The sequence below is a fragment of the Bombina bombina genome, chromosome 5, assembly GCF_027579735.1.
Source record: "Bombina bombina isolate aBomBom1 chromosome 5, aBomBom1.pri, whole genome shotgun sequence".
NCBI lineage: Eukaryota > Metazoa > Chordata > Amphibia > Anura > Bombinatoridae > Bombina > Bombina bombina.
In genome coordinates this window covers 602288552-602316291 of record NC_069503.1, presented here as the reverse complement: position 1 = coordinate 602316291, position 27740 = coordinate 602288552, and the positions used below count along the sequence as shown (strand labels likewise).

The following is a 27740-nucleotide window of genomic DNA, read 5'->3' as shown; positions in this document are numbered from 1 at the left end:
GCCTGCCCCTTTAAGATTTTGAGAGTGTGCAAGGTTCACATACTGTGATTTGTCCCTTTAAGACTGTGTGTGACATGAGTTGTCTACTTAAAGGCTGTGTGTGCATGCCCTTTAAGACTGTTCCCTTTTTCTTCTGGAGATAACCAGTCCTGCATTATTGTTGGTCACCCCATAACAATATTTAAAGTTAAATATTGCTGTAAATCCAAGAAAATAACCTAAATTTAATTAAATGTTGTTAAATCTGCTAGAAAAAAAACATAAAAATGAACTGTTTTGTCAGAAATTCACTATTCATCTTGTAGTGTTACATACAAATAAAGCAAGTTAAAAAAAAACTAAACCCCCCCCCCCTTTATTCTGATTGGTTGACGGATGCCACATGATCATAAAGCCATGAGGTTGCATTTGAATCTTGCTGACTTCCTGTACACAAGCTTCTGGAAGGCTGAAATTGCGCCAAAAAATCGTGAGAAGTTTGTGGTGTTTATATCAGGTGAGATTTGCATTACTTTGAGTTGTGTAAAATATGTGATTTGTATCTTATATTCAGCAGTGATGTTTATATCATGTGTTTGCCTGCAGATGCGTGTGCAGTGTTTAAATTGTCTGCTTGCTTTAAATGTGACCTAGTAACCTGTTTAGCTGCATTGCAATGCAGAATCCTATAAATGCACTATCTTCACTACCTATGCTTTACCCATTTAATACTGCAAGCATTTTGCTGTTAAACTTTTACAAAAGATTTCTTGCTGTTTATAAACATTTAGTTGTGTAGCATTGATTTGATGAATAGCTCAGATTACAAATAAGAGAACATGCTCTTTATTTCAGTGGATAAAAAGTTCCTAAGTAAATGAGATACAAGGTCTGTAGTTAAAAAAACAAACTGCTTTGTACTGAAGTAATGGGCTGTGTAGCTTGTTCCTGTGTTATCACATAATTAGGCTATTAACTGAAACCTTTACAAAGGCAGATTATTATTATTTTTAGTGTAAGAGATCAGTCTGTAAATGTCTCTAGAAGTATCCAATAGAAATAGGCAACATTTAAATAAATGGGTATATTACACATTTGTGATGAAACTGTTCATTTTTATGTTTTTTTCTTTTTTCTAGCAGATTTAACATTTAATTAAATTTAGGTTATTTTCTTGGATATACAGCAATATTTAACTTTAAAAATTGTTATGGGGTGCCCAACAATAATGCAGGACTGGTTATAGCTCCAGAAGAAAAAGGGAACAGTCTTAAAGGGGCATGCACACACAGCCTTTAAGTAGACAACTCATGCCACACAGTCTTAAAGGGACAGATCACAGTATGTGAACCTTGTACACTCTGAAAGTCTTAAAGGGGCAGGCACACGCAACGCACACAGACTTAAAGGGACATGAAACCCATTTTTTTTTCTTACATGGTTATGATAGAGAATACCATTTTAAACAACATTCCAATTTATTTCTATTTAATTTGCTTGATTCTTCAGATATCCTTTGTTGAAGAAATATCAATGCACATGGGTCTGCCGATCAGCAGCAACTAAGCCTATTTAGATATGCTTTTGAACAAAGGATATCAAGAGAATGAAGAAAATAAGATAATGGAAGTAAATTGGAAAATTGTTTAAAATTGCATGCTCTTTCAAAATCGTGAAAGAAAAATTTTGAGTTTCATGTACCTTTAAGGGGACAGCACACCACATGCATGAAATTATGGTACAGGCACTCAAGGAACACTTAGTCTTAAAGGGACAGGCACACACAACGCACACAGACTTAAAGGGAAAAAAAAAACAAGCGTGCATTCGTAATGGTACAGGCACACAAGCACCCAAGGAACACTCAGTCTTAAAGGGATAGTCGCAGACACACATAATGCACACAACCTTTAAAGGGACAAGCATACACAACACACAGAGACTTCCAAAACATGGAAGGTTTTTAATATTTTAAAGGAAAAAACTTGCCTGCTAGTAAATAATTCTTTAAATTCATTCAGTGGGCTTCGTGTTTGAGCATATTTTGTATACAGTATTGTGAAAATGCTTCTATTTAAATGCATGTATGCACATTTCTGTTTTTTCCTTTCTATTTAAAGGGACAGTATACTGTAAAATTGTATTTTGCTTAATGTATTTCCAATGACTTGTTATACCAGCTGCAGAGTATATAAAGTGTATGGGAAATTGCATTTTCGGGTTTATTTATAGATATTAAATTTCTGGTTTTAAAATGGTTTGACCTTGCAGGTAAAATTGATCTCATTATGTTACCAGTTAGTGTACACACATTTTGCTTCCTTATCTTGTGTCTGTTTGTAAACCAAACCGATATGGCGGAGAAAATGATTTAGAACGCTAAACTAAGATTTTACCGAAAAGTATTTTATTTAGTTATCGCTCTTACCCACCCACCGGGAGTGTAATTTCTTCTGCTGGCTGTGTTTACATAGTTTGTCAATTACTTGGACTTAAAGGGACAGTCTAGTCAGACTTAAACTTTCAAGATTCAGATAGTGTATGCAATTTTAAACAACTTTCCAATTTGCATTGTTCTTTTTGTATTCTTAGTTGAAAGCTAACCTAGGTAGGCTCATAACGCCTTAGAGGCCGCCTCTTATCTGAATGTATTTGACAGTTTTCACTGCTAGAGGGCGTAAGTTCATGTGTTTCATATAAATAACATTGTGCACACGGCCTTGGAGTTACTTAACAGTAAGCACATTTATTGCCTGACATGCAAGTCTGTCAAAAGATCTGAGATAAGAAGGCAGTCTTCATAAGCATTGATACAAGTTAATCGGAGGTAAAAAGTATATTTCTATAACAGCGTTGGTTATGCAAAACTGGGGAATGGATAATAAAGGGATTATGATGTAAAATATATTTTACTAACACATTACAAGTTAATGGCTTTTATTTTGATAAAGTATATGAAATCATTAAAGGGACAGTATACACCAATTTTCATTTAACTGCATGTAATAGACACTACTGTAAAGAAGAATATGCACAGATACTGATCTAAACATCCAGTATAAAACATTTTACAAACTTACTTGGAAACTCCCACTTTAGCACTGTTGATGAGGTAGTCTGGGACACTCACTGTAAGGGACTTGGTAAATAAAAAAGCAGTCACCTTTCTTCATTTAAAGGGACAGTCAAGGTTCAGAATAATGTTATATAATTCTGCACACAGTGCAGAATTATACAACGTTATTTAAGCGGTAACTTGAAAAATGTAAAAGTATTTTCAGAATTTTCATTTAACTTTGGACTCTGCTCCAGGATCTACTGAGCGGGTCTTGAATATCCAAAGAGCTTCACGGGCTTGCTGGTTAGTCACAGCACACCCGGTCGCGCTATTGGAATAAATGTAGCTTTCTCCCGCTCTGGTCTAGTAACAGGAGCGAGCTATATTTATTCCAATAGCACGACCAGGTGTGCTGGGACTAACCAGCAAGCCGTGAAGCGCTTTGGATATTAAAGACCCGCTCAATAGATCCTGGAGCGGAGTCAAACATTCAATGAAAATTCTGAAAATACTTTTTACATTTTTCAAGTTACCGCTTAAATAATGTTATATAATTCTGTACTGTGTGCATAATTATATAACATTATTCTGAACCTTTACTATCCCTTTAAAACATAGCTGTTCTAGTTCTGCTGGTCACATAATGAACACCCACTGCATGCAGATCTGCAGACAGAGGACGCTTTTTAGTTGCCTTGGAGATGTCAGCTTGCAGAGAAGGCTGATTGGTTGCCGGTGCACCAGCATTCTCAAACACTTCTCAGTTTCTGAGCGTGGATGAATAAGCCAGGCAGTCTGTGCACATAAGCAGGTGTACAGAGGTCGTATGACTGCCCTGCTTATTGGCCTTTGAAAGTTGATTTCAGAGGGCACTGGAAAGCTTATACATTTACAAGGTAAATAACTTAAAAATGCAAAAAAAAGTAATAATGGATGTTAATTATAAAAATGTGAATGACAAGTTTTTTAAATTTTTTAAATCAGTGCTCGACAAATCTGTTTAAAAATTAGGAGCCAGTAAAAGTATTTAGGAGCTAGACAGTGGCAGTTGTATATAGAGATATGAAGCATAACCCAAAAAGTTAGGAGCCAGGGGTAAAATTCTAGGAGCCAGTGGCTCCTAGAATTTTCTAGGAGCCAAGCCCTGTTTTAAATGTTTTTTGTTCCCAAAATGACGACTTTCCTTTTTAAAGGGGCAGTCAAGTCCAAAAAAACTTTCATTTTTCAAATAGGGCATGTAATTTTAAACAACTTTCCAATTTACTTTTATCAACAATTTTGCTTTGTTCTCTTGGTATTCTAGTTAAAAGCAAACCTAGGAAGGCTCATATAATAATTTCTAAGATCATGTAGGCCGCCTCTTTTTTTTATTTGCTTTTCACAGCAGGGGAGAGCTAGCTCATGTAGGCCGTATAGATAACATTGTGATCACGCCCGTGGCTAGTGGCAGACACTGCACTAATTGGCTAAAATGCAAGTCAATAGATAATAACTGAAAGTCATGTGATTAGGGGCGGTCAGAAGAGGCTTAGATGCAAGGTAATCACAGAAGTAAAAAGGGTATTAATATAACAGTGTTGGTTTTGCAAAACTGGGGAATGGATAATAAAGGGATTATCTTCTTAAACATCAAAAATTCTGGTGTTGACTGTCCCTTTAAGTCCAAAAACTTTCAGTATAGGTTGGGATACCACAGGCTAAATCAGCTATTTCAAATGCCAAAATAAGGGCTAAACTAGCTACTTGTAAACAATGCAATGCACTCCAGCAGGTAAAATAGATAATTTCGAACAAATTAAAGGGGAAAACATTTTTGAGTAAACTGTCCCTTTTAAGTATGTTGAGTGTGTTTGCAATTGTGTTTGTGTATATATCTCTCTCACAGGCTAAATAATGGTTTCTCAAATTATTATAATAAATCCCTTTTTATAATGTTGCCATATCCAGACTACCTCTGCTAGGTTACTTCTCTAATTGGAATCTATAACGTAAATGTATTAACTCTGTTTTGTCTCTTCTAGCTGGCTTATTTGGAATATCTGTCCAATTAAAAAATGGCTCCAGAGGTTAGAAACCGGTGTTGGCGTGGCAGAATGGCTTTATGGAAACTTCAACCATATGACGGCTTAATTTTCTTCCACAAGGCTGTGAGACCAGTTTGCAGGTAAGTACAGGTTATTAATATGTAGGTGTCACATGGTCATTGGCAGACGTTACAGTGAGCTCTCTGCACATGGTGGCAGCTGTAGTTTACGGACACTAAGAGCAGTCCGCACCTGCTCCTGGTGCCCGTGACTACAGCTGTAAGGCTATGGTGGGGTGTAAACTGTTTCTGAAGCCTCTGGACATGTGACTAGTCTAAAATAAAATATAATCCTAGGGGTAGAAATTTATTATTTCCCCCTATTTTCAAAGACTGCTTAACAGCATAATTTACTTCTCTCCCATAAAGCCCAACATGGTCACTGGCAGACGTTACAGTGAGCGCTCTGCACATGGTGGCAGCTGTAGTTTGCGGACACTAAGAGCAGTCCGCACCTGCTCTTGGTGCCCGTGACCACAGCTGTAAGGCTATGGTGGGGCGTAAACTGTTTCTGAAGCCTTTGGGCATGTATAGTCTAAAATAAATTACTGCCTCTAGCATGGCATTTTATCCCCCTCCCCCTATTTTCAATGGCTGCTTAACGGCATAATTTTACTTTCTTCTGTCCTGTTAGACCCAACATGATCACTGGCAGATGTTACAGTGAGCTCTCTGCACATGGTGGCAGCTGTTTTCTTGGACATGTGGAGCAGTGCGCGCCTGCTCCCTGTGCCCATGGATACAGCTGTAAAGCTATGGTGGATTGTAAATTGTCTCTTGATGCCTATGAGCATGATACTTTAAAATAAAATAATTTTATTACCTCTAATATAGCATTTTCATTTTCCCTTATTTTTCAAAGTAAAGTTTGTGACTTTATAGTTTATATTAAATAAAAATAGCCTAAAGCATCTTCTCCTATTAAAGTACTTTTTAAGCCCCTCATGGTCATTAGCAGACGTTGCTGTGAGCTCTCTATCATGGTGGCAGCTGTGCTTTGTGGACACTTGGAGCAGTCCGCACCTGCTCCCAGTGCCCATGAGTACAGCTGTAAAGCTATGGTGGATTGTAAATGGTCTCTGAAGCCTTTGGACATGCAGTAAAGATAGAATAATCCCTAAATATATCAATATTTTAATGAAAATTGTACATTATTTCCATTAACCTTTATATGATCACTTAAAAAATGGCGTATCGCTCCTTTTCATAGTACTCTAAGGACCCTTGTCTTGTTTTCCTACATGACTGCTTCACACATGCTATATCCAAGTAACTCCTCTTTGGCAAAGATCTCTCTTCTCCATATATGTTCATTAGCAGTAGATACAGTAAACGGTCTTCATAGCAGCGGTGTCTTTGGGAAGTGGAAGCAGAGGGCCCCTGCTGAAGCTACCCAAGGCTAGTTATATATTGTGGTACATTACAAGTTTGTCTCCTCAGCCTTAGGTCATGCTCCCCATCATATGTCCCATGCAAGCCCAACCCAGAAAATGCACAGTTTATATTCATGGTAAACTATTTTGTTGCATTTGTTATTGCTCTGTCACTGCCTATAATTACCAAGTCTTTACTAACCCAATTCCTGACCCTTTTATACCATTCCAGACACCTGGATTTCTTACTCTACTTTCCCTTCTTATGCTCTTTATTTTATATTTGTTGCATTTATGAAATTATGATATGGAGTGACTGTTAGGCCGTAGTTTTGAAGCATTTGGTCATATAACAACTTAAACCCACTAAATAGATATGCTGTGCAGCCCAGAATATAGACCTTAAGACTTTATGTTCATTCTTCTAAGTGTTATATCTCTGCATTTTCTAATTGAGTATTAACTATAGGCAATGCAAATTTATCACAATGTCCTGTTTCTTACGTTAAGTAGTATGTATTTTTTTTTTTTCCCCGTATCTGCAGGTGATGCTAAAGTTATCAGATCTACAGCCAACACTTAGTGTCTAGTTCATTATCAAAAGAAATGTTTGTGCCTCCTTTGTTACAACAGGTAAGAGTTAAATTGTTGTAAAATAGCTCGAATACTATGAATTTAATGTGTTTCCGGTATAACAGTAGATCATTTTTGTTGCAGACATATTATAGTATAATTAAATGGTGATAGTGGTCAAACCATTACATGCTCTAATTTGTTATTGGCAAATTTTAAGACTAGCGACCCTGCATTATTGTGTGTTTTAACCCGTAAAGTGGTAAACGCAGAGTAGAAGTACTTCTTCGGCTTGCAAAGCAGTGCTGGTCCCAATTGGTGGCGCTAGTTACACATCTGAGTTGTGCTACTGATTTGTATCTACTTGGGACTAAACACATAGCATTAGAGCATGTCATTTGTATCACCAACAATAATCTCCTGCTCAAGACCCATTGAGCACTGCTAGTCCCAAGCAGAAAGCGCTGCTGATTGGGACCGGCACTGCTCTGGGGGTCCCAAGCAGTACTTCTATTGTGTGTTAAACCCATACAGTGGTGCAGGATCACTAGCCTTAAAATGACATATTCTAACAAATTAATGTAATTGTACCACTACAATGACCCTGTAATGTTGTCCACTTGTCCTTGTAGTGTCTTTTTGTGGTATGACTGTACTTTTTAATTTTGATAGACTTTTTATCCTTAAAGGGACACTGAACACAATTTTTTTTTTTCTTTTGTGATTCAGATATAGAGCATGACATTTTAAGCAACTTACTAATTTACTCCTATTATCAAATGTTTTTTATTCTCTTGGTATCTTTATTTGAAATGTAAGTTTAGATGCCGGCCCATTTTTGGTGAACAACCTGGGTTCTCCTTGCTGATTTGTGGATAAATTCTTCCACCAATAAAAAAGCTGTCCAGAGGTCCTTTTTTAAATAAAGATTGCAAGAGAACAAAGAAACTGATACCAGGAGTAAATTAGAAAGTTGCTTAAAATTGCATGCTCTATCTGAATCCTGAAAGAACAAATTTGGGTTCAGTGCCCCTTTAAAGGAATAGGGGAAGAATTTGATAGTCATATTGTATATCTATCTTGTCTCTTAAAGGGGCATTAAATAGTAGGTTCTGGGGCAATATAGCTTTTTTTTTCTTTTTCTTTTTAAACAATAAAACAAAAAATGTTTTAGCATCTTAAGTAAGGTTGACGAGCATAGGCAGCTATTTATTAATGTAAATGTTCAATGTACTTGCTTGCACATGGGATCATAACAGCCAGTGGTAAAAAAAAACAAAAAACTTAAAGGGTCAGTACACAGTAAACTAGTTTTTATATTAATGTATTTTCAATGACTTGTTTACACCGGCTGCAGAAGATAAACCTGAAAATGCAACTTCTCACACATTTTATTTGTGAATATGGAGTAGCTGGTTTTGTGTTTTTAAACCACAGCCTATTACAATGGTTTGAGCTTCAGGTAATATCCTAGCTCATTATGTTATCACTTTGTGTACACACACTTGCTTCCTTATCTTAGTCTGGAATGCTAAAGCTCAATACATAGAGGGAACAATGGAAAATGATGATTTTATTACTTAACTATCCTGCACCCCACTGTGAGTGCTATTTCTTCTGCTGACTTAGGCTATTCAAAAGCTGAGACTCCAGTATCAAAACTTTCAGTATAGGTTGGGAACCACAAGCTAAAACTATTTCAAATGCCAAAGTAGGGGTAAATGAGTTACTTGGCAACAATTAAATGCACTCCGGCAGGTAAAAGGGATCATTGAGAACAATTTAAATTGTAGAACTTTTTTAGGGGACTTTTTTTACCTCTGGGATTACCTTGTATCTAAGCTTCTGCAGGCTGTCCCTTATTTCAGTCCTTTTGACAGACTTTGTATTTTACGTGCACGCTCCTGGGCTCCTTTCAGCCGACTTGGCTTTATTCTTTAACAAAGGATACCAAAAGAACAAAGCAAATTTGGTAGTAGAAATAAATTGGAAAGTTGTTTAAAGGGACACTGACTCCAAATGTTTATTTTGTGATTCAGATAGAAAGTTGCTTAAAATTACACGCTCTAATTTACTCCTATTTCAATTTTTCTTCGTTCTCTTGCTATTTTTGTTTAAAAAAAGCATCTAAGGTTTTTCTTGGTTCAGTACTCTGGACAGCACTTCTTTATTGGTGGGTGAATTAATCCACCAATCAGCAAGGACAACCCAGGTTGTTCACCAATAATGGGCCGGCATCTAAACTTACATTCTTGCATTTCAAATAAAGATACCAAGAGAATAAAGAAAATATGATTAATTTTAAGCAACTTTCTAATTTACTCCTATTAATGCTCTATCTGAATCATGAAATAAAAAATTTAAACTGTCCCTTTAAAGCATAGCTGTTCTAGTTCTGCTGGTCTCATAGTAGAAAATGAACACCCGCTGCATGCAGACAGAGGACGCTTTTTAGTTGCCTTGGAGATGTCAGCTTGCAGAGAAGGCTGATTGGTTGCCGGTGCACCAGCATTCTCAAACACTTCTCAGTTTCTGAGCGTGGATGAATAAGCCAGGCAGTCTGTGCACATGAACAGGTGTACACAGAGGTGGTATGACTGCCCTGCTTATTGGTCTTTGAAAGTTGATTTCAGAGGGCACTGGAAAGCTTATACATTTTAAAAGGTAAATAACTTAAAAATCAAAAGTAATAATGGATGTTAATTATAAAAATGTAAATGACAAGTTTTTAATTTTTTAAATCGGTGCTCGACAAATCTGTTTAAAAATTAGGAGCCAGTAAAAGTATTTAGGAGCTAGACAGTGGCAGTTGTATATAGAGATATGACGCATAACCCAAAAAGTTAGGAGCCAGGGGTAAAATTCTAGGAGCCAGTGGCTACCTGGTTCCTGGGTTTGTCAAGCCCTGTTTTAAATGGTTTTTGTTCCCAAAATGATGACTGTCCTTTTTAAAGGGACAGTCAAGTCCAAAAAAACCTTTCATTTCAAACAACTTTCCAATTTACTTTTATCAACAATTTTTGCTTTGTTCTCTTGGTATTCTAGTTAAAAGCAAACCTAGGAAGGCTCATATAATAATTTCTAAGCCCTTGAAGGCCGCCTCTTTTTTTTTTTTTTTGCTTTTCACAGCAGGGGAGAGCTAGCTCATGTAGGCCGTATAGATAACATTGTGATCACGCTAGTGGCAGACACTGCACTAATTGGCTAAAATGCAAGTCAATAGATAATAACTAAAAGTCATGTGATTAGGGGCGGTCAGAAGAGGCTTAGATGCAAGGTAATCACAGAAGTAAAAAGGGTATTAATATAACAGTGTTGGTTTTGCAAAACTGGGGAATGGATAATAAAGGGATTATCTATCTTCTTAAACATCAAAAATTCTGGTGTTGACTGTCCCTTTAAGTCCAAAAACTTTCAGTATAGGTTGAGATACCACAGGCTAAATCAGCCATTTCAAATGCCAAAATAAGGGCTAAACTAGCTACTTGTAAACAATGCAATGCACTCCAGCAGGTAAAATAGATCATTTCGAACAAATTAAAGGGGAAAACATTTTTGAGTAAACTGTCCCTTTTAAGTATGAGTGTGTTTGCAATTGTGTTTGTGTATATATCTCTCTCACAGGCTAAATAATGGTTTCTCAAATTATTATAATCGCTTTTTATACTGTTGCCATATCCAGACTACCTCTGCTAGGTTACTTCTCTAATTGGAATCTATAACGTAAATGTATTAACTCTGTTTTGTCTCTTCTAGCTGGCTTGTTTGGAATATCTGTCCAATTAAAAAATGGCTCCAGTGGTTAGAGACGGATGATGGCATGGCAGAATGGCTTTATGGAAACTTCAATCATATGACAGCTTACATTTCTTCCACATGGTTGAGGCCAGTTTGCAGGTAAGTACAGGTTATTAATATGTAGGTGTTACATGGTCACTGGCAGACGTTACAGTGAGCGCTCTGCACATGGTGGCAGCTGTAGTTTGCGGACACTAAGAGCAGTCCGCACCTGCTCCTGGTGCCCGTGACTACAGCTGTAAGGCTATGGTGGGGCGTAAACTGTTTCTGAAGCCTCTGGACATGTGGCTAGTCTAAAATTAATTAATTTCTACCCCATTGATTATATTTTATTTCCCCCTATTTTCAAAGACTGCTTAACAGCATAATTTACTTCTCTCCCATAAAGCCCAACATGGTCACTGGCAGACGTTGTAGTGAGCTCTCTGCACATGGTGGCAGCTGTAGTTTGCGGACACTAAGAGCAGTCCGCACCTGCTCCTGGTGCCCGTGACTACAGCTGTAAGGCTATGGTGGGGCGTAAACTGTTTCTGAAGCCTTTGGGCATGTATAGTCTAAAATAAATTATTGCCTCTAGCATGGCATTTTATCCCCCTCCCCCTATTTTCAATGGCTGCTTAACAGCATAATTTTACTTTCTTACCTCCTGATAGTCCCAACATGGTCACTGGCAGACGTTACAGTGAGCTCTCTGCACATGGTGGCAGCTGTTTTTTTTGGACATGTGGAGCAGTGCGCGCCTGCTCCCTGTGCCCATGGATACAGCTGTAAAGCTATGGTGGATTGTAAATTGTCTCTTGATGCCTATGAGCATGATATTTTAAAATAAAATAATTTTATTACCTCTAATATAGCATTTTCATTTTCCCTTATTTTTCAAAGTAAAGTTTGACTTTATAGTCTATATATTAAATAAAAATAGCCTAATGCATCTTCTCCTATTAAAGTACTTTTTAGGCCCCTCATGGTCATTGGCAGACGTTGCTGTGAGCTCTCTGTCATGGTGGCAGCTGTGCTTTGTGGACACTTGGAGCAGTCCGCACCTGCTCCCAGTGCCCATGAGTACAGCTGTAAAGCTATGGTGGATTGTAAATGGTCTCTGAAGCCTTTGGACATGCAGTAAAGATAGAATAATCCCTAAATATATCCATATTTTAATGAAAATTGTACATTATTTCCATTAACCTTTATATGAACACTTAAAATATAGCGTATCGCTCCTTTTTAAAGTACTCTAAGGACCCTTGTCTTGTTTTCCTAAATGTCTGCTTCACACATGCTATATCAAATCAACTCCTCTTTTTGGCAAAGATCTTTTTTTTTTTATTTTTTTTCTCCATATATGTTCATTAGCAGTAGATACAGTAAACGGTCTTCATAGCAGCGGTGTCTTTGGGAAGTGGAAGCAGAGGGCCCCTGCTGAAGCTACCCAAGGCTAGTTATATACTGTGGTACATTACAAGTTTGTCTCCTCAGCCTTAGGTCCCCATCATATGTCCCATGTAAGCCCAACACAGAAAATGCACAGCTAACATTCACGGTAAACTATTCTGTTGCATTTGTTATTGCTCTGTCACTGCCTATAATTACCAAGTCTTTACTAACCCAATTCCTGATCCTTTTATACCATTCCACAGACACCTGGATTTCTTACTCTTCTTTCCCTTCTTATGCTCTTTATTATTTGTTGCATTTATGAAATTATGATATGGAGCGACTGCCGTAGTTTGGAAGCATTTGGTCATATAACTAACAACTTAAACCCACTAAATAGATATGCTGTACAGCCCAGAATATAGACCTTAAGACTTTATGTTCATTCTTCTAAGTGTTTTATCTCTGCATTTTCTAATTGAGTATTAACTATAGGCAATGCAAATTTACCACAATGTCCTGTTTCTTACGTTAAGTAGTATGTATTTTTTTTTTCCCCCCATATCTGCAGGTGATGCTAAAGTTATCAGATCTACAGCACCAGTTGACATACAGCCAACACTTAGTGTCTAGTTCATTGTCAAAAGAAATGTTTGTGCCTCCTTTGTTAAAACAGGTAAGTTAAATTGTTGTAAAATACATTAAATTCATAGTATTCGAGCTGTTTCCTGTATAACAGTAGATCATTTTTGTTGCAGACATATAATAGTATAATTAAATGGTGATAATAGTCAAACCATTACATGCTTTGTTATTGGCAAATTTTAAGACTAGCGACCCTGCATTATGTGTGTTTTCACCCGCAAAGGGGTAAACGCAGAGTAGAAGTACTTCTTCGACTTGCAAAGCAGTGCTGGTTCCAATTGGTGGCACTAGTTAAACATCTGAGTTGTGCTACTGATTGTATCTACTTGGGACTAAACACATAGCATTAGAGCATGTCATTTGTATCACCAACGATATTGTCCTGCTCAAGACCCACAGAGCACTGCTAGTCCCAAGCAGAAAGCGCTGCTGATTGGGACCGGCACTGCTCTGGGGGTCCCAAGCAGTACTTCTACTGTGTTAAACCCATACAGTGGTACAGGATCACTAGCCTTAAAATGACATATTCTAACAAATTAATGTAATTGTACCACTACAATGACCCTGTAATGTTGTCCACTTTTCCTTTGTAGTGTCTTTTTGTGGTATGACTGTACTTGTTAATTTTGATAGACTTTTATCCTTAAAGGGACACTGAACACAAATTTTTCTTTTGTGATTCAGAGCATGACATTTTAAGCAACTTACTAATTTACGCCTATTAAATGTTTTTTATTCTCTTTGTATCTTTATTTGAAATGCAAGAATGTAAGTTTAGATGCCGGCCCATTTTTGGTGAACAACCTGGGTCCTTGCTGATTGGTGGATAAATTCTTCCACCAATAAAAAAAGCTGTCCAGAGGTCCTTTTTTAAATAAAGATTGCAAGAGAACAAAGAAATTGATACTAGGAGTAAATTAGAAAGTTGCTTAAAATTGCATGCTCTATCTGAATCAGGAAAGAACAAATTTGGGTTCAGTGCCCCTTTAAATGAATAGGGGAAGAATTTGATAGTCATATTGTATATCTATCTTGTTTCTTAAAGGGGCATTAAATAGTAGGTTCTGGGGCAATATAGCTTTTTTTTTTTTTTTTTTTTTTTTAAAAACAAAAAAATGTTTTAGCATCTTAAGTAAGGTTGACGAGCATAGGCAGCTATTTATTAATGTAAATGTTCAATGTACTTGCTTGCACATGGGATCATAACAGCCAGTGGTAAAATAAACAAAAAACTTAAAGGGTCAGTACACAGTAAAATAGTTTTTATATTAATGTATTTTCAATAACTTGTTTATACCAGCTGCAGAAGATAAACCTGAAAATGCAACTTCTCACACATTTTATTTGTGAATATGGCGTCGCTGTTTTTGTGCTTTTAAACCACAGCCTATTACAATGGTTTGAGCTTCAGGTAATATCCTAGCTCATTATGTTATCACTTTGTGTACATAGACTTGCTTCCTTATCTTAGTCTGGAATACTAAAGCTCAATACATAGAGGGAACAATGGAAAATGATGATTTTATTACTTTACTATCCTGCACCCCACTGTGAGTGCCATTTCTTCTGCTGGCTGTGTTTGCTTAGGCTATTCAAAAGCTGAGACTCCAGTATCAAAACTTTCAGAATAGGTTGGGAACCACAAGCTAAAACTATTTCAAATGCCAAAATAGGGGTAAAGGAGTTACTTAGCAACAATTAAATGCACTCCAGCAGGTAAAAGGGATCATTGAGAACAATTTAAATTGTAGAACATTTCTTCTGTTAAGTGTGATCAGTCCACGGGTCATCATTACTTCTGGGATATTACTCCTCCCCAACAGGAAGTGCAAGAGGATTCACCCAGCAGAGCTGCATATAGCTCCTCCCCTCTACGTCACTCCCAGTCATTCTCTTGCACCCAACGACTAGATAGGATGTGTGAGAGGACTATGGTGATTATACTTAGTTTTATATCTTCAATCAAAAGTTTGTTATTTTAAAATAGCACCGGAGTGTGTTATTACCTCTCTGGCAGAGTTTGAAGAAGAATCTACCAGAGTTTTGCTATGATTTTAGCCGGAGTAGTTAAGATCATATTGCTGTTCTCGGCCATCTGAGGAGTGAGGTAAACTTCAGATCAGGGGACAGCGGGCAGATGAATCTGCATAGAGGTATGTAGCAGTTTTTATTTTCTGACAATGGAATTGATGAGAAAATCCTGCCATACCGATATAATGTCATGTATACTTTACACTTCAGTATTCTGGGGAATGGTACTTCACTAGAATTACACTGTAAGAAATACATAAAGCTGTTTAATAACTAGAGATTATGTTTAACGTTTTTGCTGGAATGTAAAATCGTTTTCATTTGCTGAGGTACTGTGTGAATAAATGTTTGGGCACTATTTTTCCACTTGGCAGTTGCTTAATCTGTTTTTCTGACAGTTTCTGTTCTCCCTCACTGCTGTGTGTGAGGGGGAGGGGCCGTTTTTTGGCGCTTTTACTATGCATCAAATATTTCAGTCAGCAACTCATTGTATTCCCTGCATGATCCGGTTCATCTCTACAGAGCTCAGGGGTCTTCAAAACTTATTTTGAGGGAGGTAATTTCTCTCAGCAGAGCTGTGAGAATTATAGTTTGACTGAGATAAAAAACGTTTATTCTGTAATTTGTTTCCTGCTTTCAGAATTTGTTATCTTTGCTAATGGGATTAAACCTTTCCTAAAGTTGTGTTGTTTACAAGGATTGAGGCTATAACTGTTTCAATTTATTAATTTTCAACTGTCATAGATCTTCTGTGCTTCTTAAAGGCACAGTACGTTTTAATATTATTCTAATTGAATTGTATTTCCAAGTTGCAAGTTTATTTGCTAGTGTGTTAAACATGTCTGATTCAGAGGATGATACCTGTGTCATTTGTTGCAATGCCAAAGTGGAGCCCAATAGAGATTTATGTACTAACTGTATTGATGCTACTTTAAATAAGTCAATCTGTACAAATTGAACAAATTTCACCAAACAACGAGGGGAGAGTTATGCCGATTAACTCGCCTCACGTGTCAGTACCTACATCTCCCGCTCAGAGGGAGGTGCGTGATATTGTAGCGCCGAGTACATCTAGGCGGCCATTACAAATCACATTACAGGATATGGCTACTGTTATGACTGAGGTTTTGGCTAAATTACCAGAACTAAGAGGTAAGCGTGATCACTCTGGGGTGAGAACAGAGTGCGCTGATAATATTAGGGCCATGTCAGACACTGCGTCACAGGTGGCAGAACATGAGGACGGAGAACTTCATTCTGTGGGTGACGGTTCTGATCCAAACAGACTGGATTCAGATATTTCAAATTTTAAATTTAAACTGGAAAACCTCCGTGTATTACTAGGGGAGGTGTTAGCGGCTCTGAATGATTGTAACACAGTTGCAATACCAGAGAAAATGTGTAGGTTGGATAAATATTTTGCGGTACCGACGAGTACTGAGGTTTTTCCTATACCTAAGAGACTTACTGAAATTGTTACTAAGGAGTGGGATAGACCCGGTGTGCCGTTCTCACCCCCTCCGATATTTAGAAAAATGTTTCCAATAGACGCCACCACAAGGGACTTATGGCAAACGGTCCCTAAGGTGGAGGGAGCAGTTTCTACCTTAGCTAAGCGTACCACTATCCCGGTGGAGGATAGCTGTGCTTTTTCAGATCCAATGGATAAAAAGTTAGAGGGTTACCTTAAGAAAATGTTTGTTCAACAAGGTTTTATATTGCAACCCCTTGCATGCATTGCGCCGATCACGGCTGCAGCGGCATTCTGGATTGAGTCTCTGGAAGAGAACATTGGTTAAGCTACTCTGGACGACATTACGGACAGGCTTAGAGTCCTTAAACTATCTAATTCATTCATTTCGGAGGCCGTAGTACATCTTACTAAACTTACGGCGAAGAATTCAGGATTCGCCATTCTGGCACGCAGGGCGCTGTGGCTAAAATCCTGGTCAGCTGATGTTACTTCTAAGTCTAAATTGCTTAATATACCTTTCAAAGGGCAGACCTTATTCGGGCCCGGGTTGAAAGAGATTATCGCTGACATTACAGGAGGTAAAGGCCATGCCCTGCCTCAGGACAAAGCCAAGACTAGACGGTCTAATTTTCGTTCCTTTCGTAATTTCAAAGCAGGAGCAGCATCAACTTCCTCTGCACCAAAACAGGAAGGAGCTGTTGCTCGCTACAGACAAGGCTGGAAACCTAACCAGTCCTGGAACAAGGGCAAGCAGACTAGGAAACCTGCTGCTGCCCCTAAAACAGCATGAATTGAGGGCCCCCGATCCGGGATCGGATCTAGTGGGGGGCAGACTTTCTCTCTTCGCCCAGGCTTGGGCAAGAGATGTTCAGGATCCCTGGGCGCTAGAGATAATATCTCAGGGATACCTTCTGGACTTCAAATACTCTCCTCCAAGAGAGAGATTTCATCTGTCAAGATTGTCAACAATCCAGACAAAGAAAGAGGCGTTTCTACGCTGCGTACAAGAGCTCTTGTTAATGGGAGTAATCCATCCAGTTCCACGATCGGAACAGGGACAGGGGTTTTACTCAAATCTGTTTGTGGTTCCCAAAAAAGAGGGAACTTTCAGACCAATCCTGGACTTAAAGATCCTAAACAAATTCCTAAGAGTTCCATCGTTCAAGATGGAGACTATTCGGACAATTTTACCTATGATCCAAGAGGGTCAATACATGACCACTGTAGATTTAAAAGATGCTTACCTTCACATACCGATTCACAAAGATCATTATCGGTACCTAAGGTTTGCCTTCCTAGACAGGCATTACCAGTTTGTGGCTCTTCCATTCGGATTGGCTACAGCTCCAAGAATCTTCACAAAGGTTCTGGGTGCTCTTCTGGCGGTACTAAGACCGCGGGGAATCTCGGTAGCTCCATACCTAGACGACATTCTGATACAAGCTTCAAGCTTTCAAACTGCCAAGTCTCATACAGAGTTAGTGCTGGCATTTCTAAGGTCACATGGATGGAAGGTGAACGAAAAGAAAAGTTCACTCGTTCCACTCACAAGAGTTCCCTTCCTGGGGACTCTTATAGATTCTGTAGAAATGAAGATTTACCTGACAGAGGACAGGCTAACAAGACTTCAAAGTGCTTGCCGCACCCTTCATTCCATTCAACACCCGTCAGTGGCTCAATGCATGGAGGTAATCGGCTTAATGGTAGCGGCAATGGACATAGTACCCTTTGCACGCTTACACCTCAGACCACTGCAACTGTGCATGCTAAGTCAGTGGAATGGGGATTACTCAGACTTATCCCCTTCTCTGAATCTGGATCAAGAGACCAGAAATTCTCTTCTATGGTGGCTTTCTCGGCCACATCTGTCCAGGGGGATGCCATTCAGCAGACCAGACTGGACAATTGTAACAGACGCCAGCCTTCTAGGTTGGGGTGCCGTCTGGAATTCTCTGAAGGCTCAGGGACAATGGAGTCAGGAGGAGAGTCTCCTGCCAATAAACATTCTGGAATTGAGAGCAGTTCTCAATGCCCTCCTGGCTTGGCCCCAGTTGACAACTCGGGGGTTCATCAGGTTTCAGTCGGACAACATCACGACTGTAGCTTACATCAACCATCAGGGAGGGACAAGAAGCTCCCTAGCTATGATGGAAGTATCAAAGATAATTTGCTGGGCAGAGTCTCACTCTTGCCACCTGTCAGCAATCCACATCCCGGGAGTGGAGAACTGGGAGGCGGATTTCTTAAGTCGTCAGACTTTTCATCCGGGGGAGTGGGAACTTCATCCGGAGGTCTTTGCCCAAATACTTCGACGTTGGGGCAAACCAGAGATAGATCTCATGGCGTCTCGACAGAACGCCAAGCTTCCTCGTTACGGGTCCAGATCCAGGGATCCAGGAGCAGTCCTCATAGATGCTCTGACAGCACCTTGGGACTTCAGGATGGCTTAGGTGTTTTCCACCCTTCCCGTTGCTTCCTCGATTGATTGCCAGAATCAAACAAGAGAGAGCATCAGTGATTCTAATAGCACCTGCGTGGCCACGCAGGACTTGGTATGCAGACCTGGTGGACATGTCATCCTGTCCACCTTGGTCTCTACCTCTGAAACAGGACCTTCTGATACAGGGTCCATTCAAACATCAAAATCTAACTTCTCTGAAGCTGACTGCTTGGAAATTGAACGCTTTATTTTATCAAGACGTGGATTTTCTGAGTCAGTTATTGATACCTTAATACAGGCTAGGAAACCTGTTACCAGAAAGATTTACCATAAGATATGGCGTAAATACCTATATTGGTGTGAATCCAAAGGTTACTCTTGGAGTAAGGTTAGGATTCCTAGGATATTGTCTTTTCTACAAGAAGGTTTAGAAAAGGGTTTATCTGCTAGTTCATTAAAGGGACAGATCTCAGCTCTGTCCATTCTGTTACACAAACGTCTGTCAGAAGTTCCTGACGTCCAGGCTTTTTGTCAGGCTTTGGCCAGAATTAAGCCTGTGTTTAAAACTGTTGCTCCACCATGGAGTTTAAACCTTGTTCTTAATGTTTTACAGGGCGTTCCGTTTGAACCCCTTCATTCCATTGATATAAAGTTGTTATCTTGGAAAGTTCTATTTTTAATGGCTATTTCCTCGGCTCGAAGAGTCTCTGAATTATCAGCCTTACATTGTGATTCTCCTTATTTGATTTTTCATTCGGATAAGGTAGTCCTGCGTACTAAACCTGGGTTCTTACCTAAGGTAGTTACTAACAGGAATATCAATCAAGAGATTGTTGTTCCTTCTTTATGCCCAAATCCTTCTTCAAAGAAGGAACGTCTACTGCACAACCTGGATGTAGTCCGTGCTCTAAAATTTTACTTACAGGCAACTAAGGAATTTCGACAAACGTCTTCTCTGTTTGTCATTTACTCTGGGCAGAGGAGAGGTCAAAAAGCTTCCGCTACCTCTCTTTCTTTTTGGCTTCGTAGCATAATACGTTTAGCTTATGAGACTGCTGGACAGCAGCCTCCTGAAAGAATTACAGCTCATTCTACTAGAGCTGTGGCTTCCACTTGGGCCTTCAAGAATGAGGCCTCTGTTGAACAGATTTGCAAGGCTGCAACTTGGTCTTCGCTTCATACTTTTTCCAAATTTTACAAATTTGACACTTTTGCTTCATCGGAGGCTATTTTTGGGAGAAAGGTTCTTCAGGCAGTGGTTCCTTCTGTATAAAGAGCCTGCCTATCCCTCCCGTCATCCGTGTACTTTTGCTTTGGTATTGGTATCCCAGAAGTAATGATGACCCGTGGACTGATCACACTTAACAGAAGAAAACATAATTTATGCTTACCTGATAAATTCCTTTCTTCTGTAGTGTGATCAGTCCACGGCCCGCCCTGTTTTTAAGGCAGGTAAATATTTTTTAATTTATACTCCAGTCACCACTTCACCCTTGGCTTTTCCTTTCTCGTTGGTCCTTGGTCGAATGACTGGGAGTGACGTAGAGGGGAGGAGCTATATGCAGCTCTGCTGGGTGAATCCTCTTGCACTTCCTGTTGGGGAGGAGTAATATCCCAGAAGTAATGATGACCCGTGGACTGATCACACTACAGAAGAAAGGAATTTATCAGGTAAGCATAAATTATGTTTTTTAGGGGACTTTTTTACCTCTGGGATTACCTTGTATCTAAGCTTCTGCAGGCTGCCCATTAGTTCAGTTCTTTTGACAGACTTTGTATTTTACGTGCACGCTCCTGGGCTCGTTTCAGCCGACTTGGCTTTATTCTTTAACAAAGGATACTAAAAGAACAAAGCAAATTTGGTAATAGAAATAAATTGGAAAGTTGTTTTAAAGGGACACTGAATCCAAATGTTTGTTTTGTGATTCAGATAGAGCATGTAATTTTAAGCAACTTTCTAATTTACTCCTATTTCATTTTTTCTTCGTTCTCTTGCTATTTTTGTTTAAAAAAAGGCATCTAAGCTTTTTCTTGGTTCAGTACTCTGGACAGCACTTCTTTATTGGTGGATGAATTAATCCACCAATCAGCAAGGACAACCCAGGTTGTTCACCAATATTAGGCCGGCATCTAAACTTACATTCTTGCATTTCAAATAAAGATTCCAAGAGAATAAAGAAAATATATGATAACTTTTTTTTAAGCAACTTTCTAATTTACTCCTATTAATGCTCTATCTGAATCATGAAATAAAAATTTTTGGGTTCAGTGTCCCTTTAAAATTATATACTGTAGCTGAATCGAACGTTTAATTTAGAATTCAAGTTACATTTTAAAACCATGTTCAAGTTTAAATATTACTGTATATTCTTATGTATTTTATTTTTTTTCTGTGTCCCTATGTCACTCTTGTTATGTTAACATATATACATACCGTTGGGTAACAGATGTGAGATAGAAAATAGACAGATATATGGGGGGGGGGGGGGAGTGTTGTTCTTATAATCTGTACATGAGTGATCATATTTTTGTTTATCATGCAGTGCGAGAAGCACACTTCACTACACCCCCCTTCTCTGTATTTGCCTTTTAGGGATAGCTAAAAAAAACTGAAACTTTGTTTCCTCTCAACAGATCTAGCAATGTGAAGCGAGGGGCCATAATGTATAAAGAGAGGTCTTCACCTCCAACTGCGTCTGCTGCAGAAATGCTTCTGCCCAATCACTAGACTACTGGTAAGTGAGATCAGGTGTAGAATGTTGACAAAAACCTCACATCCATGCTGCAAGTTGGTAAGGACAGAGTCTAGGGCTACTGTTGCCTTTCCCATATATTAGATTTAATTTTGTAACAAACTTGTTTATAAATTATAAAGCAGAAACCTAATGCTGCTGTTAAGCTAAGGTTTTATGGTTTGATGTTTGTTCATTTGCCACAACAAAGGCAGGAGGTATACATTGTATTCTGTGTTTGACAACTGTGTTCACAGGCAGTGGGGACAGTGTGGCCGACTGCTCTCACCTCCTGTGATCATGGAAAGCTAGGCAGATTCCAATCTACTTCCAAATGCCTTTTGGCATATTTTTTTTTTCTTCGTCTATTGTGAATGTGTATCTGTCTCCTGTGCATCTCCTATTAACATTTTGTTAAAGGTTATCCGGTCAAGCTGCTGTTTGCTGCATGAAAAGGACACATCTGCTGCTCAAGATCTGCTACGTCATTCTGCTGCACAAGATGAGATTTCGCTGGGACACCATTCAAGTATGACAAGGATTCAACCAGATTCATCAGTCCTCAGACGTGTTCAGAACGCCACATTGGTTTATGATATGTATCATTAATATTATTATTATTCTGTATAAAGTTAATTTGTAGTATGGTAACTGAACACATTGAATTCTGTGTCTGCTGAAGTGTTCACGGATAGTGAGAGTAGAGTGCGGCTGCTCTCACTGTCTGATCATGGGAAGCTAATCAGATTTCAGTTTGGTTATCTATTGTACAATATTTTGTATAATATATTTTATGTATAATATATTATGTATAATATGTTTATTTAGTATGTTCTGTGTAATATATTTTATGTATATGTATAATATGTATGTTCTGTATAATTTGTATGTTATTATTATTATTATTATTATTATTATTATTATTATTATTATTATGTTTAAAATGTATTATTATTATTCTTTATAAAGTTAATTTGTAGTATGGTAACTGAACACATTGAATTCTGTGTCTGCTGAAGTGTTCATGGATAGTGAGAGTAGAGTGCGGCTGCTCTCACTATCTGTGATCACGGGAAGCTAATCAGATTTCAGTTTGTTTGGTTATCTATTGTACAATATTATGTATAATTGTTATGTAGAATATATTTTATTATGTATATTTAGTATGTTCTGTATAATATATTATGTATTTGTATGTTCTATATAATTTGTATGTTGTAGTTTATTATTAATTATTATTATTATTCTGTATAAAGTTAATTTGTAGCATGGTAACTGAACACATTGAATTCTGTGTCTACTCTCACTATCCGTGAACACTTCAGCAGAGTGCGGCCTGCTTTCACTGTCTGTGATCAAGGGAAGCTAATCAGATATCAGTTTGTTTATCTATTGTACAATATTTTGTACAATATAATTATGTATAATATGTAAATGTATAATATATTTTATGTCTAATTTGTATGTTTATTATTATGTTTAAAATGTGTGTTCTATATTATTATTATTCTGTATAAAGTTATAATGTGTAGTATGGTAACTGAACACATTGAATTCTGTGTCTGCTGAAGTGTTCACGGATAGTGAGAGTAGAGTGCGGCTGCTCTCACTGTGTCTGATCATGGGAAGCTAATCAGATTTCAGTTTGTTTGGTTATCTATTGTACAATATTTTTATAATTATGTCTAATTTATTTTATATAATACGTATGTTCTATATATTATGTATGATGTGTATAAAATGTTTGGCTTAAATATGGGAAAGGTAACTTTTAACTCTGTACTTTGTACACTGGGTGCATTTAGAGCACCAGGTTGTCTATTTTCTTAAACTAATTTTTGTTTTCTGTATATATTTTGTTTTATATACAGATCTTCAAGCACTGGACAAAATGTCTACATGAAACATTTCTCCGTTACATCAGCCCAGGTAAGCATAAATGGTTGTGAAGATGTAGCATTTACAACTTTCAATGCTTGAATTTTTGTTTCCCTGCATCTTAAAGGAATATGAAACCCAAATGTTTTGTTTCATGATTCCGATAGAGCATGCAACTCTCTAATTTACTCCTATATTATCAAATGTTCTCTTGACATCTTTATTTGAAAAAGCAGGAATGTAAGCTTGGGAGACGGCCCATTCTTGGTTCAGAACCCTGGGTAGCGCCTGCTGATTTATTGGCTACATTTAGCCACCAATCAGCAAGCGCTACCCAGAACATTTTGGGTTTCATATCAATTTTATGTTCTGCTTACTTGGTTTAGGAAAATGGTTACCAGACTGAACACAGCAGTGGGGGTTTGTTTTGATAAAATCACATGGCCTATGTGGAAGGAATATCTTTATCTCCCTCACTTCTAAATTCACTTCAATTTTCTCTTAGTATTTCTTGTCCTAAAAAGAATCTGCACATATCATACACTAGTGGGAGCTAGCTGCTTATTGGTGCCTGTACACATTTGTCTCTTATGATTGGCTAACTAGATGTTTGCTGCCAGTAGTGCAATGCTGTTCTGTCAGCAAAGGATAACAAGATGAGGCCAATTTGATAATAGAAGTAATAAGAAAAGTTGTTTAAAATTGTATTTCCAAATCACGAAAGAAAACTGAAGCATTGGGCATTTTTAAGAAATTCAACTTGTTTTGCTTTTGTCACCATCTGATAGGTTAATTAGTATAGATAAAATGTGATTATTTTATATTTACCTGTCGCTTGTAACACATCTAGAACTCGCGCACCCTCTATATAAACTGTGCCTTGTTCAGTTCATTTCCTACCCTATTTTCCTTTCCAAACAAATGTATTCCCTATATAGGTGAGAACTGGTTCTGGGATGCTGTAATGATCACTACTCTTTGCTTCAGTCTGGCACAATATTTGTGTACAACTTTTTTTTTAAATTTTACTTCTGTTTAAAATCTATCTCACTCCTTTTTTGCTTAAACTTCTTTTCATAAGCGCATAATGAGGTAGGCTCAAGAGTGTATGTGTTGAGCATTGTTGCAAACCCTTGTGCCATGCAATGCTTAAGACATGGGCACATTGAGCCTACGGGCATGCTCTTAAAAAGAATAATTATACGTATACGCTGTGAGCTTGTGCACATGCTCAATAGGGGCTTGTTCCCCAGAAAGTGTGAATATAAAAAGACTGCAACATTTGATGTCTTAAAACTGCATTTTATTTCTGAATCATTAGTTTTATTTTGACTTGAGTGTCCCTTAATTCTGTATTAGGACAAACGGTTTAGAGCTGATGGAGTTGTACTTTTAAGGAGACATAAACCAAATGCTGAATCATTAGAAAGTGATGTTGCAAATCTGTAAAAGGCTGACCATAAAATAGTATCTCTGTAGAAAATGACTGTTACCTCTGTGTCTTTGGTAGCCTCATCCCATTATAGACCAAATGTAAGCATCAGAATGCTGGCAAGGGATCATGCACCATAGATGTCCCTTTATTTCAGTTCTCCGTTTAAAGAAAGTTTGCTATGATTTATTTCTTTTTTTTAAATCCCACAAGTTAACCGTAACGTATGAACTTGGTACAGATGACTCTAAAAGTGGCTTAAAGAAACCTCCCTTTTTTTATTAGAACATATATCTCTAAATAACTTTCCAATTTACTTATACATTTTTGTTATTCATTCTCTTGGTATCCCTTATTGAATGAGCAGCAATGCAAAACTGGTAACCAGCTAGCTAAACACAGTAAGCCAATAATAAAGATCTTTATGTGCAGCCACCAATCGGCAACTAAATCCCAAATCAATTACACTCTAAATAGCCATCCTTAAAGGGACAGTATCCCCATTTTCATATAACCGCATGTAATAGACACTACTATAAAGAATATGTACAGATGCTGATCTAAAAATCCAGTATAAAACAGTTTAATAACTTAGAGGCTTTTAGTTTAGCGCTTTTGATTAGGTTGACTGGGACACTCTGTGAAAGCAGACACTCTCCCCACCCCCTTCCTTGGCATATGAAAATAATCTTTACACAAACGGGATGCTGCATATCAAGTTGACTTGTCAGCAGTTATTTGTATGTGATTCAATTTAAAATTGTGTGAATGAGTTATAGTTAACCCTTTTTAAGGACCAGGAATTTCAGTCAAAAACTTACTCAAAAGGCCAGAGCATTTTTGCTCCATTTAAACAGAAAAAGAGCCTTTGTGTTTTTTATATTTACCTATCAAAACTATAATGTGATCACATAAAAAAAAAAAAGACCTTTTCTCAAACTTTGGGTTTCTCACTGAAATAATTTTCAGATTGCGTATGCAGTAATAACACAAATGGCTGTTTAGGAATACAGGTCTTTGACATTGCCTTTTGGTGATTAGGAGGTTTTAATTGCAGACTTCTGAAATTCCTGACAGTGCAGGGGTAAATCATATAGCTTGTAAGATTAAGTTTGGCTGTAGTGTAAGATTTTTATTTTTTGTGCAGTGTAGGATTCACACACGGCTCTCATCTCTAGTGGGACATGCAGAATAGTGCAATCTCGCCGCTGTCAGCTAGATTGCCGCAGAAAGAGCCCAGGACAGCAGCATCCTTAAGCGCTAAAAAAACTACTGCGCCTGTACGGCACTGTTAGTTAAGGGGTTCAACGGTAAAAATGCATATTGCTGAATGAGTTGATACCAGTTGTAGGTGTTCCCTGAATACAACATATTTAAATGGATGCAGTTGAGGAGAAAAGTGTACAATATGTCTACTGTATGTTATTCTCTAGGGTTTGTAGGAATAACTTTACATTTTGTTCTATATTCTCACTTTTTTTTTTTTTTTGCAGGTGTTTTAACAGCTGGAGTATGTGTGTTTTGCGTAACAGCTGCTCTCACAACTCGTGTACCCATGGAAAGGGATTGTCCTTGGCGTTCCTGTTTGAACTATAAACCTCTCTATTTAATAAAATGCTAATAAAGTGTTTCTGATTATCTGTTCTATTAATAAAGCTGTGACTGATTTTACATTTTGTTATCGTTTATTTATATGGGTATGCATTAAAGTGATGATAAATCCTATTTATGAAACGTTAGCATTAGCATCACTTAAAATAAAGGTGACCATTTTTCATCAGTTAAACTTTTTTTTTTTTTTAATCTCAGTACTAGCCTAAGCGCCTTGGGCCACGCACAGCTCAGTTTTTCAATAGCACAGCTATTGACTAAGGTGTAAACGTCATCAAATTGAAAAAACGCGGATGCTGCTGTTAATTGAAATAAAGATGCCTATTCATCTATATATTTTTTTTAAATTATATTTATATTTCTTTCATGTAATTAGCAAGAGTCCATGAGCTAGTGACGTATGGGATATACATTCCTACGAGGAGGGGCAAAGTTTCCCAAACCTCAAAATGCCTATAAATACACCCCTCACCACACCCACAATTCAGTTTTACAAACTTTGCCTCCCGTGGAGGTGGTGAAGTAAGTTTGTGCTAGATTCTTCGTTGATATGCGCTTCGCAGCAGGCTGGAGCCCGGTTTTCCTCTCAGTGTGCAGTGAATGTCAGAGGGATGTGAAGAGAGTATTGCCTATTTGAATTCAATGATCTCCTTCTACGGGGTCTATTTCATAGGTTCTCTGTTATCGGTCGTAGAGATTCATCTCTTACCTCCCTTTTCAGAACGACTATATACTCTTATATATACCATTACCTCTACTGATTCTTGTTTCAGTACTGGTTTGGCTTTCTACAACATGTAGATGAGTGTCCCTGGGGTAAGTAAGTCTTATTTTTTGTGAAACTCTAAGCTATGGTTGGGCACTTTTATATAAAGTTCTAAATATGTGTTTAAACATTTATTTGCCTTGATTCAGGATGTTCGATATTCCTTATTTCAGACAGTCGGTTTCATTAATTGGGATAATGCATATGAATTATCAATTTTTTCTTAACTTAAAATTTGACTTTTTTCCTGTGGGCTGTTAGGCTCGCGGGGGCTGAAAATGCTTCATTTTATTGCGTCATTTTTGGCGCAAATTTTTCTTTGTCATTTCCGGCGTCATACTTGTCGCCGGAAGTTGCGTCATGTTTTTGACGTTTTTGCGCCAAAAATGTCGGCGTCACCGGATGCGGCGTCATTTTGGTGCCAAAAAGCATTTAGGCACTGATAAATCTTCATATTTATTTAAAATGGAATTTATTTGTTCTTTACTTAAAG

General features: G+C 37.9%; 1 long non-coding RNA gene across 2 annotated transcripts; it reads left to right on the top strand.

The window, feature by feature from the left end:
- The first annotated feature begins 410 nt into the window (after positions 1-410).
- On the top strand, positions 411-26541 carry LOC128659445 (uncharacterized). Of its 2 annotated transcripts, none has more exons than XR_008402393.1 (7): positions 411-496; positions 5059-5201; positions 7039-7126; positions 10823-10963; positions 12810-12914; positions 21463-21563; positions 21981-22288. It is a non-coding gene; the product is annotated as an uncharacterized LOC128659445 (long non-coding RNA). The 2 variants fall into 2 exon arrangements; XR_008402392.1 differs by lacking the exons at positions 411-496; positions 21981-22288 and adding exons at positions 23432-23489; positions 26364-26541 and having other exon boundaries at positions 4490-5201.
- The last annotated feature ends 1199 nt before the right edge of the window (positions 26542-27740 follow it).